The sequence below is a fragment of the Schistocerca americana genome, chromosome 4 (genome assembly GCF_021461395.2).
Source record: "Schistocerca americana isolate TAMUIC-IGC-003095 chromosome 4, iqSchAmer2.1, whole genome shotgun sequence".
Taxonomy (NCBI): domain Eukaryota; kingdom Metazoa; phylum Arthropoda; class Insecta; order Orthoptera; family Acrididae; genus Schistocerca; species Schistocerca americana.
The window spans coordinates 785,172,753-785,189,209 of record NC_060122.1 but is presented as its reverse complement, the minus strand read 5'-3'; the positions used below and the strand labels follow the sequence as shown (position 1 = coordinate 785,189,209).

Sequence of the window (16,457 nt, the reverse complement as noted above, 5' to 3'; positions counted from 1 at the left end):
GGGAGTAGACAACATTCCATTAGAACTACTGACAGCCTTGGGAGAGCCAGTCCTGACAAAACTCTACCATCTGGTGAGCAAGATGTATGAGACAGGCGAAATACCCTCAGACTTGAAGAAGAATACAATAATTCCAATCCCAAAGAAAGCAGGAGTTGACAGATGTGAGAATTACCGAACAATCAGTTTAATAAGCCACAGCTGCAAAATACTAACACGAATTCTTTACAGACGAATGGAAAAACTAGTAGAAGCCGACCTCGGGGAAGATCAGTTTGGATTCCGTAGAAATACTGGAACACGTGAGGCAATACTGACACTACGACTTATCTTAGAAGAAAGATTAAGGAAAGGCAAACCTACGTTTCTAGCATTTGTAGACTTAGAGAAAGCTTTTGACAATGTTGACTGGAATACTCTCTTTCAAATTCTAAAGGTGGTAGGGGTAAAATACAGGGAGCGAAAGGCTATTTACAATTTGTACAGAAACCAGATGGCAGTTATAAGATTCGAGGGCCACGAAAGGGAAGCAGCGGTTGGGAAGGGAGTGAGACAGGGTTGTAGCCTGTCCCCGTTGTTATTCAATCTGTATATTGAGCAAGCAGTAAAGGAAACAAAAGAAAAATTCGGAGTAGGTATTAAAATCCAGGGAGAAGAAATAAAAACTTTTTTGTAATTCTGTCAGAGACAGCAAAGGACTTGGAAGAGCAGTTGAACGGAATGGATGGTGTCTTGAAGGGAGGATATAAGATGAACATCAACAAAAGCAAAACGAGGATAATGGAATGTAGTCGAATTAAGTCGGGTGATGTTGAGGGTATTAGATTAGGAAATGACGCAATTAAAAGTAGTAAAGGAGTTTTGCTATTTGGGGAGCAAAATAACTGATGATGGTCGAAGTAGAGAGGATATAAAATGTAGACTGGCAATGGCAAGGAAAGCGTTTCTGAAGAAGAGAAATTTGCTAACATCGAGTATAGATTTTAGTGTCAGGAAGTCATTTCTGAAAGTATTTGTATGGAGTGTAGCCATGTATGGAAGTGAAACATGGACGGTAAATAGTTTGGACAAGAAGAGAATAGAAGCTTTCGAAATGTGGTGCTACAGAAGAATGCTGAAGATTAGATGGGTAGATCACACAACTAATGAGGAGGTACTGAATAGGATTGGGGAGAAGAGGAGTTTATGGCACAAATTGACCAGAAGAAGGGATCAGTTGTTAGGACATGTTTTGAGGCATCAAGGGATCACCAATTTAGTATTGGAGGGCAGCGTGGAGGGTAAAAATCGTAGAGGGAGACCAAGAGATGAATACACTAAGCAGATTCAGAAAGATGTAGGTTGCAGTAGGTACTGGGAGATGAAGAAGCTTGCACAGGATAGAGTAGCATGGAAAGCTGCATCAAACCAGTCTCAGGACTGAAGACCACCACAACAACAACAACAACAACAACAACACGGAGGCATATAGACATTCGCTTTTCCCAAGCTCTACCTGCGAGTAGAACAGTAAAGGAAACGGCTAATAACGGCACAAGGTACCTCCGTCACGCACAGTACGGTAGCTTGTGGCGTATGTATGTAGGGTTGGGTTATTTTGGGGGAGGAGGCCAAACAGCGAGGTCATCGGTCTCATCGGATTGGGGAAGGACGGGGAAGGAAATCGGCCGTGCCCTTTCAAAGGAACCATCCCGTCATTTACCTGGAGCGATTTATGGAAATCACGAAAAACCTAAATCAGGATGGCCGGACGCGGCACTGAACCGTCGTCCTCCCGAATGCAAGTCCAGTGTGCTAACCCACTGCACCACCTAGCTCGGTATGTATGTAGGTATATGTAGATATCACTGCGATGCAGATATACCCTTCAGATTTCACAGCAGGTATACAGAGAGTAAGGCACCCACACTAGACTTCCGACAAAACAGCTATTCAGAATCTGCGCCGTTTCACAAATGAGCAGTGACGGGAATGAGATTGTTTATATGGCTTTTTTAACATGAATTGGATATATGTTTTGACATGAATTAGAAGAAGTAAGGAAGACAGGGTTTTACGTCCACTAGAAACGGAGCTCAAGCTCGGATTGGGGACGGAAATTGACGGGTACTTTTTAAACCAACGATTACGGCACTCATCTGAGTGACATTCTATTTCCCTACAGCAGTATTCTTAACTTTTTCTTATATTTGTCTCGTGTACGTACAATCGATTTCAAGACAATATTGTCTCTTCTTCTGGTACCTGTTAGGTGTGATTCATTACTCTAACGCCCTAAGTGTCGTTCAATCACGGAAAGCGCCTACAATGCACCTGCCACACAGTTTGCTCGAACTGTGTGACTTTGGTTGATGGAACGACAGTGACAGTGCTTACTGCGTTCTGTTCATGGAGTACGACCATAGACGAGACAATATTGTCTTGCAACCGATTGTAAGTACATACGAAAATATCAAATACGGTAAGAAATACAAGCGATTTGGGAAAAACCACTTAAAACCTAGATTTCAATGGTCGCAGGTCGATTTGAATCGCTGTCATCCTTAACACTGCGCCACTTCCGTCGGCATTAACTCAACTGTTCTATTTCTTAAATCCAAGTCAGTTTTTTAAGATACTGCGTTTCATAATTTATGTATCTGCTTCATTATGCAATTCACAAAATTGTAGCGAAGTCAGAAATTTCTGGTTCGAAAAGATTCAGCACCTTCATACACTTCAGTTTTACAACACAGATATACACATGCCTCTAACCGCTCGGATGTCTTTCAGCCAACTTCAGATGAAGAGGGGTGGCGGAAACGGAACCGTTCGAAGAGGAACAGCTTCCTCACTCATTAACAGCCAAGTGTTAGTGACGGCAATTAACTTCCGCGGCACGGAGTGACGGCAAATCTCCGGGGAGACGAGGTGCTTAATTACAGCTTGGGCAAGCGGAAGAGCGGGAATGTAAAACCACCTCCTTGAGGACGAAGTGACTGAGACTCAGTAATGAGCAGTCATCCGGAAGAGGCACGATTGCGGCGGCTGGCGGTGCATCCAATTAGACACTGATGGACAGGTACGGCCCCTTGTCACTCTTGCGCAATAGCAAGCTTTTTAAGTACTGCAGTACTGAAATGCGATGTGAAGGAACTGTACTCCCTTTGAAGTAAAATAACATATGACGGACGAAGCAAAGAGAACATAAAAAGTAAAATATTATAGGCAAAGTGGGTATTCTCGTCAAAAGTACTAGTATGAAACATACGTCTTAATTTGAGTAATTAATTTCCGAGAACTTAAGTTTGGAGCTTAGCATTGCAAGGAAAGGAATCATGAAATGTGGGAAAACCGAAGAAGAATGGAATCGAAGCGATGGAGAAGTGGTGATTTAAGAGGACACTGAAAAATAGATGGACTGATGACGTCTGAAATGAGGTGGTTCTCCGAAGAAACGGCGAGGAGAGCAATTCATGGAAAGCATTGGTAAGAAGATGAGACAGGATGACATAAAGTAGCACACGTGTTAAGACACCAAGGAGTAACTCCTGTGGTATTTTGAGGGAGCTGTAAAGACAAGCTAGGAACTTGTCTGCACGACGTATCAGGTATGCAATCGCGTGAAGGGAACAGTGACAAGAAATTGCTTTGGAGACAAGTAGTATTTGCCAATTCGACGATCTGTGCCTCGCGATGTATTGTCTAACTGCCTTCTAGAAGCAGTTAGTAGTTGATGGCCGAAGCAATGGAGCGTTCCAAACAAATGGAAAATAAGGTGTAGATCATTCCCATTCATTCATAAGAAATGTCATCGCATGGACGTCTGTAACTATATTCTTTATATTAGGTTGTTGCCTAAGTAACGTTGTGGTTTTGCATCTTGGTATTCCGGTTGCCATGGGTTTATTTATCGATTATCATTTTTATTTGTAGTTCACTTTTGCTATTTGAGTTTCCGTACTGTTATTTTAGTCATTTGGAGATGGTGAGTAAAGTTGTGGACCATTGAAAATGGCGTACCAAGTGGAGAAATCGGAGTATTTCCAACTTATTCTCCTGTTTTGAGTTCAATAGATGGGTGAAAGCTCCGGAGGCAGCAAGAAACACTTGCGCCGAGAATGGGAACAATGCCTTTGGACAAAGCACGGCTATAAAAAGGTTTTCTCGTTTTGAGGAGGGACGTTTTGACATTAGTGACTATCCACGTTCAGACAGACTTTCGGGGATTGATGAAGATCACTTAAACCCATTAATCCACAATGATCAACGTCACTGTATTCGAGAACTGGCAAATGTGATGAACTGTGATTATTTCACCATGGTGCCACTTTTCTATGCAATGGGGAAGGTTCAAAAATCGAGTGTATTGGTATCGCAAGCTCTAAGCCAAAATAACACAAATCAGTGTGTGGTCATATGTGCATCTCTGCTTGCTCGTCATCAATTGGCTTGTGAACAACACCGACCATTTCTATTCTGTGTCGCTACTGGTGACGGGGAATAGTGTCTTCAAGCTAACATAAGGAAAAGAAACATCTGGTTGAGCCAAAAGAAAGCAGCAAGTCCGGGTACAAGGACTTGCGCGCATCCACAAAAGATGATGTTTTGCATCTGGTGGAACAGCGACGATGTGGTGTACTACGAATTGCTTCCCACTACTGTCATTTATTGTCAACAACTGAGAAGTCCTGTAGACGCAATCCAAGGACAACGGCCAGGAGGACTGCGTGAAGTGTTGCTACTCCACTATCATGCCTGTCCGCATTTTGCTAAAGTGATAAAAACCACTGTACAGATGTTGGCTTTCGCTTGATGTTTAGCCCTCGTATTTTCGCCTTTTCCGCTCTCTATCAGACAACCTTCAAGGAACTCCCTCTCCGGATGAAAATGCGCTCCGGTCGTGGCTCGACGAGTTCTTTGCCTCAAAACCACGTGATGTCTACAGCCGCGGAATCGAGAAGTTACCAGACAGTTGTAAATAATGAAGGATAGTACACTCCTGGAAATGGAAAAAAGAACACATTGACACCGGTGTGTCAGACCCACCATACTTGCTCCGGACACTGCGAGAGGGCTGTACAAGCAATGATCACACGCACGGCACAGCGGACACGCCAGGAACCGCGGTGTTGGCCGTCGAATGGCGCTAGCTGCGCAGCATTTGTGCACCGCCGCCGTCAGTGTCAGCCAGTTTGCCGTGGCATACGGAGCTCCATCGCAGTCTTTAACACTGGTAGCATGCCGCGACAGCGTGGACGTGAACCGTATGTGCAGTTGACGGACTTTGAGCGAGGGCGTATAGTGGGCATGCGGGAGGCCGGGTGGACGTACCGCCGAATTGCTCAACACGTGGGGCGTGAGGTCTCCACAGTACATCGATGTTGTCGCCAGTGGTCGGCGGAAGGTGCACGTGCCCGTCGACCTGGGACCGGACCGCAGCGACGCACGGATGCACGCCAAAACCGTAGGATCCTACGCAGTGCCGTAGGGGACCGCACCGCCACTTCCCAGCAAATTAGGGACACTGTTGCTCCTGGGGTATCGGCGAGGACCATTCGCAACCGTCTCCATGAAGCTGGGCTACGGTCCCGCACACCGTTAGGCCGTCTTCCGCTCACGCCCCAACATCGTGCAGCCCGCCTCCAGTGGTGTCGCGACAGGCGTCAATGGAGGGACGAATGGAGACGTGTCGTCTTCAGCGATGAGAGTCGCTTCTGCCTTGGTGCCAATAATGGTCGTATGCGTGTTTGGCGCCGTGCAGGTGAGCGCCACAATCAGGACTGCATACGACCGAGGCACACAGGGCCAACACCCGGCATCATGGTGTGGGGAGCGATCTCCTACACTGGCCGTACACCACTGGTGATCGTCGAGGGGACACTGAATAGTGCACGGTACATCCAAACCGTCATCGAACCCATCGTTCTACCATTCCTAGACCGGCAAGGGAACTTGCTGTTCCAACAGGACAATGCACGTCCGCATGTATCTCGTGCCACCCAACGTGCTCTAGAAGGTGTAAGTCAACTACCCTGGCCAGCAAGATCTCCGAATCTCTCCCCCATTGAGCATGTTTGGGACTGGATGAAGCGTCGTCTCACGCGGTCTGCACGTCCAGCACGAACGCTGGTCCAACTGAGGCGCCAGGTGGAAATGGCATGGCAAGCCGTTCCACAGGATTACATCCAGCATCTCTACGGTCGTCTCCATGGGAGAATAGCAGCCTGCATTGCTGCGAAAGGTGGTTATACACTGTACTAGTGCCGACATTGTGCATGCTCTGTTGCCTGTGTCTATGTGCCTGTGGTTCTGTCAGTGTGATCATGTGATGTATCTGACCCCAGGAATGTGTCAATAAAGTTTCCCCTTCCTGGGACAATGAATTCACGGTGTTCTTATTTCAATTTCCAGGAGTGTATATTACTGATGACTAAAGTCTGAGTTATGTGTACCTTTTGTTTATTAAGCTAACGGAACAACGCCACGAAGTTGTGCATTAACCTACTACATCGATCTACTGTACAATTACGAGTCACGTTTTATGCTCGTGCATTACAAACCTCTTGGAGAACGACAATCTTCTGGTAAGATTCAACAAAACGCAAAACGTGATTTTGTGAAACTCATCTCGCTCCATACGTCTCGGTGTCATTACCGGAGAGCTGAACTAATATAGACTTCTCTTCTAGGCAGATTAGTTCGTCGAAATGACACAGAGAAACTTTTCCGGCTGGAAAAGCGGATAACTTCATGTTAGCTAAGCTCGGTTTGTTGGCCTATAAACCCAGAAGGCAGTAGCATCCAGAGTGATGCCACGCTCCTTAACTAGGAGGACGTTCCATATAGTCCCATACTGACACTGATCAAAATGCGAGTTTATGAAACATTAGCTTTATGACTGGATTGAGAACTTCAGCAGACAGAACTCAGCCGCTCTTTCTCAAAGGGGCGAAATCATCGTTGTGAAAGGAATTTCGGGCGTAACACAAGGGAGTGTTAAGGACTATTACTTTTCACGATATACAAATAAATTAACTGATGGATAACGAATGAAGTTCGACGAGGCTGTTCGCGGATTTGCTATTAAAAACATGGAATTTGCAACACCAAAAAATTTGTAGCGAAATACAGGACGAGCCGTAGAGCACCGATGATTGGTGAAGGGACTACGAGTTGACCCTTACTATAAATAAACGTAACGTATAGCTCGAAAAAGGCGGAAAATCCCTTTAAGGTTCCGATTACGTGACTGGAGATTAAGCACTGAAAATTTTACGTATCACGCCGTTTGCATCCGCTTGGATTTAAGTCGGAATGACATAAAACCAGTTGTAGTAAAGGTAGGTCGCAGACTAATATTCACTGAAAGAACTTTAGGAAAAGTAGTTCATCCACCAAGGAGAGACCTCTGAAGTACTGGTCACCAGTTTTGGAACTTTACCAAAAGGGGTTAACGGAGATGGGGAACAACAAAGAAGAGCAGCGAGTTTCGTCATGGCATCATGTAGTAAGCGGGCGGAGCGCCTCGGAAATCCCCAAATCCGGAGGCGGATGCCCCAAGAGAAGTGATTTATGTCATAGAGACATTTACTGTTAAAATACAGATTATACATACATCAAGAGAGTCGAGTAGCATACTATTTCCTCTTATAAACACCTCGCGAAACGATGATGTTTGATATAGAGCGGTCAACAGCATGTTCATCAGACAAAATACACATCTCGTGGTTTGATTGAAGTCTGTTCTCACAAGCGAAATTGCTGTGACGATTCCCCAGGAAGGCATTTTAGCAATTTTCTACACAATATCGGTCTATGTGGGCAAAATTAAGTTGTTTGTCATTGATAAAATCAGTTGACTAGTTACTTTGGCATGTAGTAAAATCCAGCAATCGTTTAGAAAAACGTCCTTATGACACACTGCCTGTTATATGTGAGTGACTGAGCAACTTAACGAGAAACCAGGGCCGAACCATACACTGAGAGATAACTGACATCCCCTCCCCAACAGCTGAAGAAGAAGGCCCGACATTTCACAAAATTTTAAAGTCTGTGTTATTATATTGTCGTTTTCGGACAGGGTGGGGGACAGATGTCCAGCCAATCTGAGGGTTGCCCTTATGTCAGCACATAAAACACACATGGCTAAAATATGTTGCACTGAAAGTGTTAGTTCACAAGCTTCACTTACTGGAGTGTCATCTCGACAGAGGAGTGTCTCATCTTCCCCTAGGTTTGGCTGCAATGAAGCTCGCCACACCTGGATGGCCGATGTGATTGACCGCAGTTTGTTGTTTACCATCTCCAACCAATTGTCTTCCCACCGATACAAGCTTCTTCAGTCCTACGATGAGATTAGATTGCAGGGACAACTACAAAAAGAAGTAAATTTGACATCCTTGGGAGGCTTATCGGTAGTCCTCAGTCCTCCTTCACGCGCACCATACGCGTATGGAACAGGTAAAAGATGGTAAAGGAAGGACGGCAAACTGTAGTGATACCCGTCATAATCCTTCGCCACGAGTTAGCCATATCTTGCTGAAGATATCATCCTGCCATTCCTTTACGCAAGCCACGGAAAACCAAAATCGGCGCAGTCTGACGACAGTTTAACCGCTCCTCCCACAGTGAGCCACGAGTCTTCAGCTTTGCGCCAACTGGCTTGGTCCATGTCTGTGCATTAAACCAACAGCACTAACCGTGCAGAGAAGAACACCCCGGTTAACCATGTAGTACCAAGAGAGTGGGATTCGCCAAGAAGGCTACGACCAGTTTTCTCTTAGACTCGGCGCTGATGGACTGCCCACCGCCAAGCGAGGCCGCGTGAATAAGGTACAGCGTTGCGCAATGCCGTGCAATAAAAATAGGAGCGAGCCTTGTTCTTCTACATGACAATGTCTGGTCTTACAATGCGCAGCGCAGCGCGCCACGGACACGCAGGCCAGCTTTCCTGTGTAACAAGGCCCTGTCTACACACACCAGGCCTGTTGGGAGCTGGGCACATCGCAGTATCCTTCGAGAAGGGAGGCGCCACACGGCTCAATACCTCACGATATGCAACTTGGGACCAAAGGCGTACGATTCCAACAGCAGTCTGAAAAACTAACAAAACGTATGATAACTGACAGTTCGAAGCAAATGGATTATTATTAAAGCTTGAGAAGATACAGTACATACATTTTAGTATTCCTAATAGAACTCCGCTAACAATTATAATTAAATGCAGGATGTAGCAAGTGTTCTGTTTTTTGACTACAGACACATCAAAACCAGATGGACCGGGCACCGGTTCCAAGGAGCGCCGAAGGCTGAGCGCATGGGCCATCACTAAGGTTCATTCATTTGTACTCAGAACTAAGGACTTGGAAGAGCAGTTGAACAGGATGGACCTGTCTTGAAAGGATGGTGTAAGATGAACATTAACAAAAGCAAAACAAGGCAATCGGAGTGTAGTCGAATTATATAAGGCGATCCTGAGGTATTAGATCAGACGAGACACTAACAAGCAGTAGATGAGTTTATAAAAAATTGGGCAAGAAACACCCATGATGGCCACACCAGATACGATAAAAAATGTAGACTGGCAATGGCAAGAAAAGCGTCTCCGAAGAACAGAAATTTGTTAACAAGGAATATAAATTTGTGTGTTAGGAAGTTTTCCTGAAGGTATTTGTCTGGTCTGTTGCCTTGTACGGAATCGTGGACGATAAACAGTTCAGACATAAAGGAGAACAGATGCTCTTGAAATATGGTTCTATAGAAGAATGCTAAAGATTACGTATCTAATGAGGAGGTACAGGAAAGAATTGCGAAGAAAAGAAATTTGTGGGGTAACTTAACTACAAGGATCATCATTTACTACTGGAGCGAAGAGTGTGAGTGTGAGTGCGAGTGTGTGTGTGTGTGTGTGTGTGTGTGTGTGTGTGGGAGGGAGGGAGAGAGAGAGAGAGAGAGAGAGAGAGAGAGGAGGGGGGAGAAGCAACAACATCACTCAAAACTACTATTTTAATAATTTTATTTTACAATATAAACATGGCCAGCTAATCAGTTTATCTGAGTGACGATTCTGAACACTTGCGACTTTCATGTTTAGGTGGATCTCCTTTCCGATGACATCATAAAGAATTTCGCAAATAATAAAGCTAAGTTTCTGTAAATAAGTGTATTATTTTTATAATTTTAATGAGTAATTATTTGTTTTTAGTTTTGCATAAATATATGAAGATTCTAGAAAATATATTTTTATATACGCCCAACAACACAATTAATATACCAAGAAATTGTTTCGTGCTAGGACTGGATTCGCGAAAACAGCTTCATCACTGCTTGGGGACAGATACGGCAGAACTGTTCCTGATCACGACCATCATTGGAAAACCTGCATCCTACAGTTAATGAAGGGCCTTAAATCAGCTGTGTTTGCACTCCGCAGTTTGCTCTTATGGGTGATGAAAAATTAATAACCTAGTTTATTCTACACATGCCGATTCATTAGTGAGTTAGAAAATGTTTTTGTGGGAAGTTCAATTTATAGGAATATCTTAGTATTTTTAGACCAAGACAGCATTTTATAGGAATTTAATTTGTTGTTATTTCTAGAATGTCCTGTAGAGATCTGTTTAAATAACTTTTTAGGCGTCTATCAACAGCAGAAATATACAGTAGGAAACGCATTAACAGAATGTTGTATTTATTATGACCAGATTCGATCTTCGACCACAATCCAAGAAGAAAGAAAAACAATATAGCTTTGCACTTCATCTATAATGCAACATGAAATTAAAGTCCTTATTACAGTCACAGTTACTATGCACAACAGAATATCAAAGCCTGACATCGAGATGATAGGCCGCGAAAATAAATGCGAATTTACAATACAGCCCTGTGTCATGCATAACCTACGCTCCACAAATAACTTGTCATCTTTTCCAGTGTCTTTTTGTCGCTATCAATATTTCTCATTTCTCAAAAGACGGTGAAAAGCATGGATCTAACATTTTGCTCTACAAAGAACATAAGAGGTTCATATTACTACAGAAACGTCTCAGGTAGATGGATAAACGCATATTAAACAAACAATCTGCCATGATTTTATTACATGTCTTGTAAGGAGTTGAAGACTTGATGGAAGATCCTAGTTGGGCAGCTCCTACTCCACTCAACTGTATCTTAAAGGAACTCTTAAACATAACGTTTCGGCTTAGCATGGTAATACAATTATTTCTCGCAATGTCAACTCATTTCATTGTACTTCAGTTCAGTTCCTTCAATATCGTTGACTTCTTTCAATGTCCCAGAGAACGCTCTCCACGGACTCCACACCATGCAGCACGACAGGCTCTCTTGATGCGTGATGTCTTAAAGCAGTCTTTCACATTACAAATCCAGAGAGTTGCGGCTACGCGGTCGCCGAATGAGTCATGCTCCGTCCGTGAATCACATTGCGTTCGGTCAGAGCACTTCCGCTACACAGGTAGACTGTGAAGCATACCAAAAAGTTGGCAATGACTCAGTTCCTCGCCATATACCGATCCATGTGGCACAGCGATTAAGACGGTCATCGCACATTCGCGAAGAGCCATACCAGAACTATATCGATATCTCGATATTATCGGAATCAAAGCGTCGGCATTGACAGTATTGCAGAGGGTGCTAATTGCGCTTTTAATTCACTTAATTTTTTTATTTAACACGGACTTGTTTAGAATGTAGGAGGAATAAGGAAATTATGGTTTGCCTGCATGAACTAACTTCGAATGTAAAATTAAACACACACGTGCGTAGTAAAAAACGGACATTACTACAACAAACAAACAAAACTATGCTCAAATACGTGTGATTATTACAAACTTGCCTCGAGGACACTAGCATTCATTTCAAAGGTAGCGTGCACATATTATTTTTCATTGCAACAGTATATTGACAAACACTGTTTTCATTTATTACCTTAAGTTCGATTATTTTTCCCAAATACCATTCACTACTTTAGATGTCAGTACTGTGATACGTCTTACAATATTATTATTTTATCCAATTCTAGGTAAAGATAGTAGTCGCACAGGTTGTTGTTGTTGTTGTGGTCTTCAGTCCTGAGACTGGTTTGATGCAGCTCTCCATGCTACTCTATCCTGTGCAAGCTTTTTCATCTCCCAGTACCTATTGCAACCTACATCCTTCTGAATCTGCTTAGTGTATTCATCTCTTGGTCTCCCTCTACGATTTTTACCCTCCACGCTGCCCTCCAATACTAAATTGGTGATCCCTTGATGCCTCAGAACATGTCCTACCAACCGATCCCTTCTTCTGGTCAAGTTGTGCCACAAACTTCTCTTCTCCCCAATTCTATTCAATACTTCCTCATTAGTTATGTGATCTACCCATCTAATCTTCAGCATTCTTCTGTAGCACCACATTTCGAAAGCTTCTATTCTCTTCTTGTCCAAACTATTTATCGTCCATGTTTCACTTCCATACATGGCTACACTCCATACAAATACTTTCAGAAATGACTTCCTGACACTTAAATCAATACTGGATGTTAACAAATTTCTCTTCTTCAGAAACGCCTTCCTTGCCACTGCCAGCCTACATCTTATATCCTCTCTACTTCGACCATCATCAGTTATTTTGCTCCCCAAATAGCAAAACTCCTTCACTACTTTAAGTGCCTCATTTCCTAATCTAATTCCCTCAGCATCACCCGACTTAATTAGACTACATTCCATTATCCTTGTTTTGCTTTTGTTGATGTTCATCTTATACCCTCCCTTCAAGACACTGTCCATTCCATTCAACTGCTCTTCCAAGTCCTTTGCTGTCTCTGACAGAATTACAATGTCATCGGCGAACCTCAAAGTTTTTATTTCTTCTCCATGAATTTTAATACCTACCCCGAATTTTTCTTTTGTTTCCTTTACTGCTTGCTCAATATACAGATTGAATAACATCGGGGAGAGGCTACAACCCTGTCTTACTCCCTTCCCAACCACTGCTTCCCTTTCATGTCCCTCGACTCTTATAACTGCCATCTGGTTTCTGTACAAATTGTAAATAGCCTTTCGCTCCCTGTATTTTACCCCTGCCACCTTCAGAATTTGAAAGAGAGTATTCCAGTCAACATTGTCAAAAGCTTTCTCTAAGTCTACAAATGCTAGAAACGTAGGTTTGCCTTTCCTTAATCTTTCTTCTAAGATAAGTCGTAAGGTCAGTATTGCCTCACGTGTTCCAGTGTTTCTACGGAATCCAAACTCATCTTCCCCGAGGTTGGCTTCTACTAGTTTTTCCATTCGTCTGTAAAGAATTCGTGTTAGTATTTTGCAGCTGTGGCTTATTAAACTGATTGTTCGGTAATTTTCACATCTGTCAACACCTGCTTTCTTTGGGATTGGAATTATTATATTCTTCTTGAAGTCTGAGGGTATTTCGCCTGTTTCATACATCTTGCTCACCAGATGGTAGAGTTTTGTCAGGACTGGCTCTCCCACGGCCGTCAGTAGTTCCAATGGAATATTGTCTACTCCGGGGGCCTTGTTTCGACTCAGGTCTTTCAGTGCTCTGTCAAACTCTTCACGCAGTATCGTATCTCCCATTTCATCTTCATCTACATCCTCTTCCATTTCCATAATATTGTCCTCAAGTACATCGCCCTTGTATAGACCCTCTATATACTCCTTCCACCTTTCTGCTTTCCCTTCTTTGCTTAGAACTGGGTTTCCATCTGAGCTCTTGATATTCATACAAGTCGTTCTCTTATCTCCAAAGGTCTCTTTAATTTTCCTGTAGGCGGTATCTATCTTACCCCTAGTGAGATAGGCCGCTACATCCTTACATTTGTCCTCTAGCCATCCCTGTTTAGCCATTTTGCACTTCCTGTCGATCTCGTTTTTGAGACGTTTGTAGTCCTTTTTGCCTGTTTCACTTACCGCATTTTTATATTTTCTCCTTTCATCAATTAAATTCAATATTTCTTCTGTTACCCAAGGATTTCTACTAGCCCTCGTCTTTTTACCTACTTGATCCTCTGCTGCCTTCACTACTTCATCCCTCAAAGCTACCCATTCTTCTTCTACTGTATTTATTTCCCCTATTCCTGTCAATTGCTCCCTTATGCTCTCCCTGAATCTCTGTACAACCTCTGGTTCTTTCAGTTTATCCAGGTCCCATCTCCTTAAATTCCCGCCTTTTTGCAGTTTCTTCAGTTTTAATCTACAGGTCATAACTAATAGATTGTGGTCAGAGTCCACATCTGCCCCTGGAAATGTCTTACAATTTAAAACCTGGTTCCTAAATCTCTGTCTTACCATTATATAATCTATCTGATACCTTTTAGTATCTCCAGGGTTCTTCCATGTATACAACCTTCTTTCATGATTCTTAAACCAAGTGTTAGTTATGATTATGTTGTGCTCTGTGCAAAATTCGACCAGGCGGCTTCCTCTTTCATTTCTGTCCCCCAATCCATATTCACCTACTATGTTTCCTTCTCTCCCTTTTCCTACACTCGAATTCCAGTCACCCATGACTATTAAATTTTCGTCTCCCTTCACAATCTGAATAATTTCTTTTATTTCATCATACATTTCTTCAATTTCTTCGTCATCTGCAGAGCTAGTTGGCATATAAACTTGTACTACTGTAGTAGGTGTGGGCTTCGTATCTATCTTGGCCACAATAATGCGTTCACTATGCTGTTTGTAGTAGCTTACCCGCATTCCTATTTTCCTATTCATTATTAAACCTACTCCTGCATTACCCCTATTTGATTTTGTGTTTATAACCCTGTAGTCACCTGACCAGAAGTCTTGTTCCTCCTGCCACCGAACTTCACTAATTCCCACTATATCTAACTTCAACCTATCCATTTCCCTTTTTAAATTTTCTAACCTACCTGCCCGATTAAGGGATCTGACATTCCCAAATACCATTCACTACTTTAGATGTCAGTACTGTGATACGTCTTACAATATTATTATTTTATCCAATTCTAGGTAAAGATAGTAGTCGCACAGGTATCGAGGTTAAAATATCGATACTTAGTCTGTCAGTAACATCATAACTTTCCTGGGTGGAATTTCTAGTAATTGCGTTTTGTAGTAAATAGTCAAAGTTCAAAATTGTATGACGATAACAGAATCTTTTACTTACAACAGTGGAAGGATGTGTTCAGAATCATCACTTTATACCATTGGTGTTTGTATTTTTCCTTTGGAGAACATTAGAAATGAGCAGTATAATCTTTGAACAATTTAACACGTGAAAATTTACTTTGGACCTGAAAACTACGTCATGCGCAAAGTAACTTGAGAAACACACCTAACATTACATTTCACTGTGTAATAAATACAAAGCTTCTCCGGGAACTCTCAGTAAAGACGATGATAGAAGCATCTACGAGTATATTAAACCGAAGTCCTTACAAAGATGTCGTAACGTCTAAAGCAAAATCCACCAATTATCGTTTTACATAGTTTTGCCATCTCCAAGAACATTAATATTCAAATATGAGGTATACTGTAAACTGTGAGTAGCGTGTGATTAAACTACTGACAATAATTGTAATTTAGACTTTTCTACATCGTGGTGGAATTTGCTGAGTTCACAAATGCATTCTTCATTATTTAACGGGTTTTTTCCATCAAGCATTTACACAAAAGAAAGTCGTAAATAGACAGGAGAAGTAGCTAGGATGTGAACAGAGACACAGCAGCGGAAGGAGAGGTCGGCTTTGAACGAGATGGAAGGGCAACATTGGTGGCGATATAGAACAGATGAGGTAAAAAGCTGAATGGACACGAACTGCCGCTGTACGGGAAAACACTGTGAAGGGTACAGCAAGCATATGGCCAACCAGGATGAAGCGGCGAATAAATCAGTTATTTACGCTCATTTCTGTGTAAGACTGAGATTTTCGCTAAACATGATAGCTTTATTTCGAGAGGTCCTGCAAAGTGGTTGAGTGGCAAAGGTACAACATAATGGAGCTTCACATCATCCGGTAACACTTAGGATGTCGGCCGTTTGATCCTGGCCTCTGGCTCCCGGTGCAGACAAGATGGCTTCTCCCACTTGACAGTCCCGCCGGCGTTATCCCGCGACGTGACAGATGGCTACATTAACCAGTGCACTGTCGCTGACCTCGGCTGCGCATGAATAACGCAAAGCAGGTGACTGCTACCGGGGCGAGGTGAGGGGAGGTTCGCAGTCTATGCCTAACAGCAGGGACAGGTGCTGGCGGAGGAAGCAGACCGCGGCTATCTGGCGGGGCATCGCTCTCGGCGGAAGCCCCGCCTTCAGTCTCCAGGCAAACAAGTGGCTCGACACAAAGCGCTAGATTTTCTGACTTACACCACTTTTAGACTGGCTCACAAGAAATCCGCAAACTTTTACCTGATCAATAACCGAACTCCGTAACTCTGCCCTAACCGCCAGTACACAAACTCCACAATTAGCAGCAAACCTGTAGTTTCCTCGTGGCC

The 16,457-nt window shown here is 43.2% G+C and overlaps 1 protein-coding gene across 2 annotated transcripts in view; it reads right to left on the bottom strand.

Moving 5' to 3' along the window:
- Positions 1 to 16,457, bottom strand: part of LOC124612474 — a 775,045-nt gene that overhangs the window by 484,098 nt on the left and 274,490 nt on the right. The gene's annotated exons all lie outside the window — the stretch shown is intronic.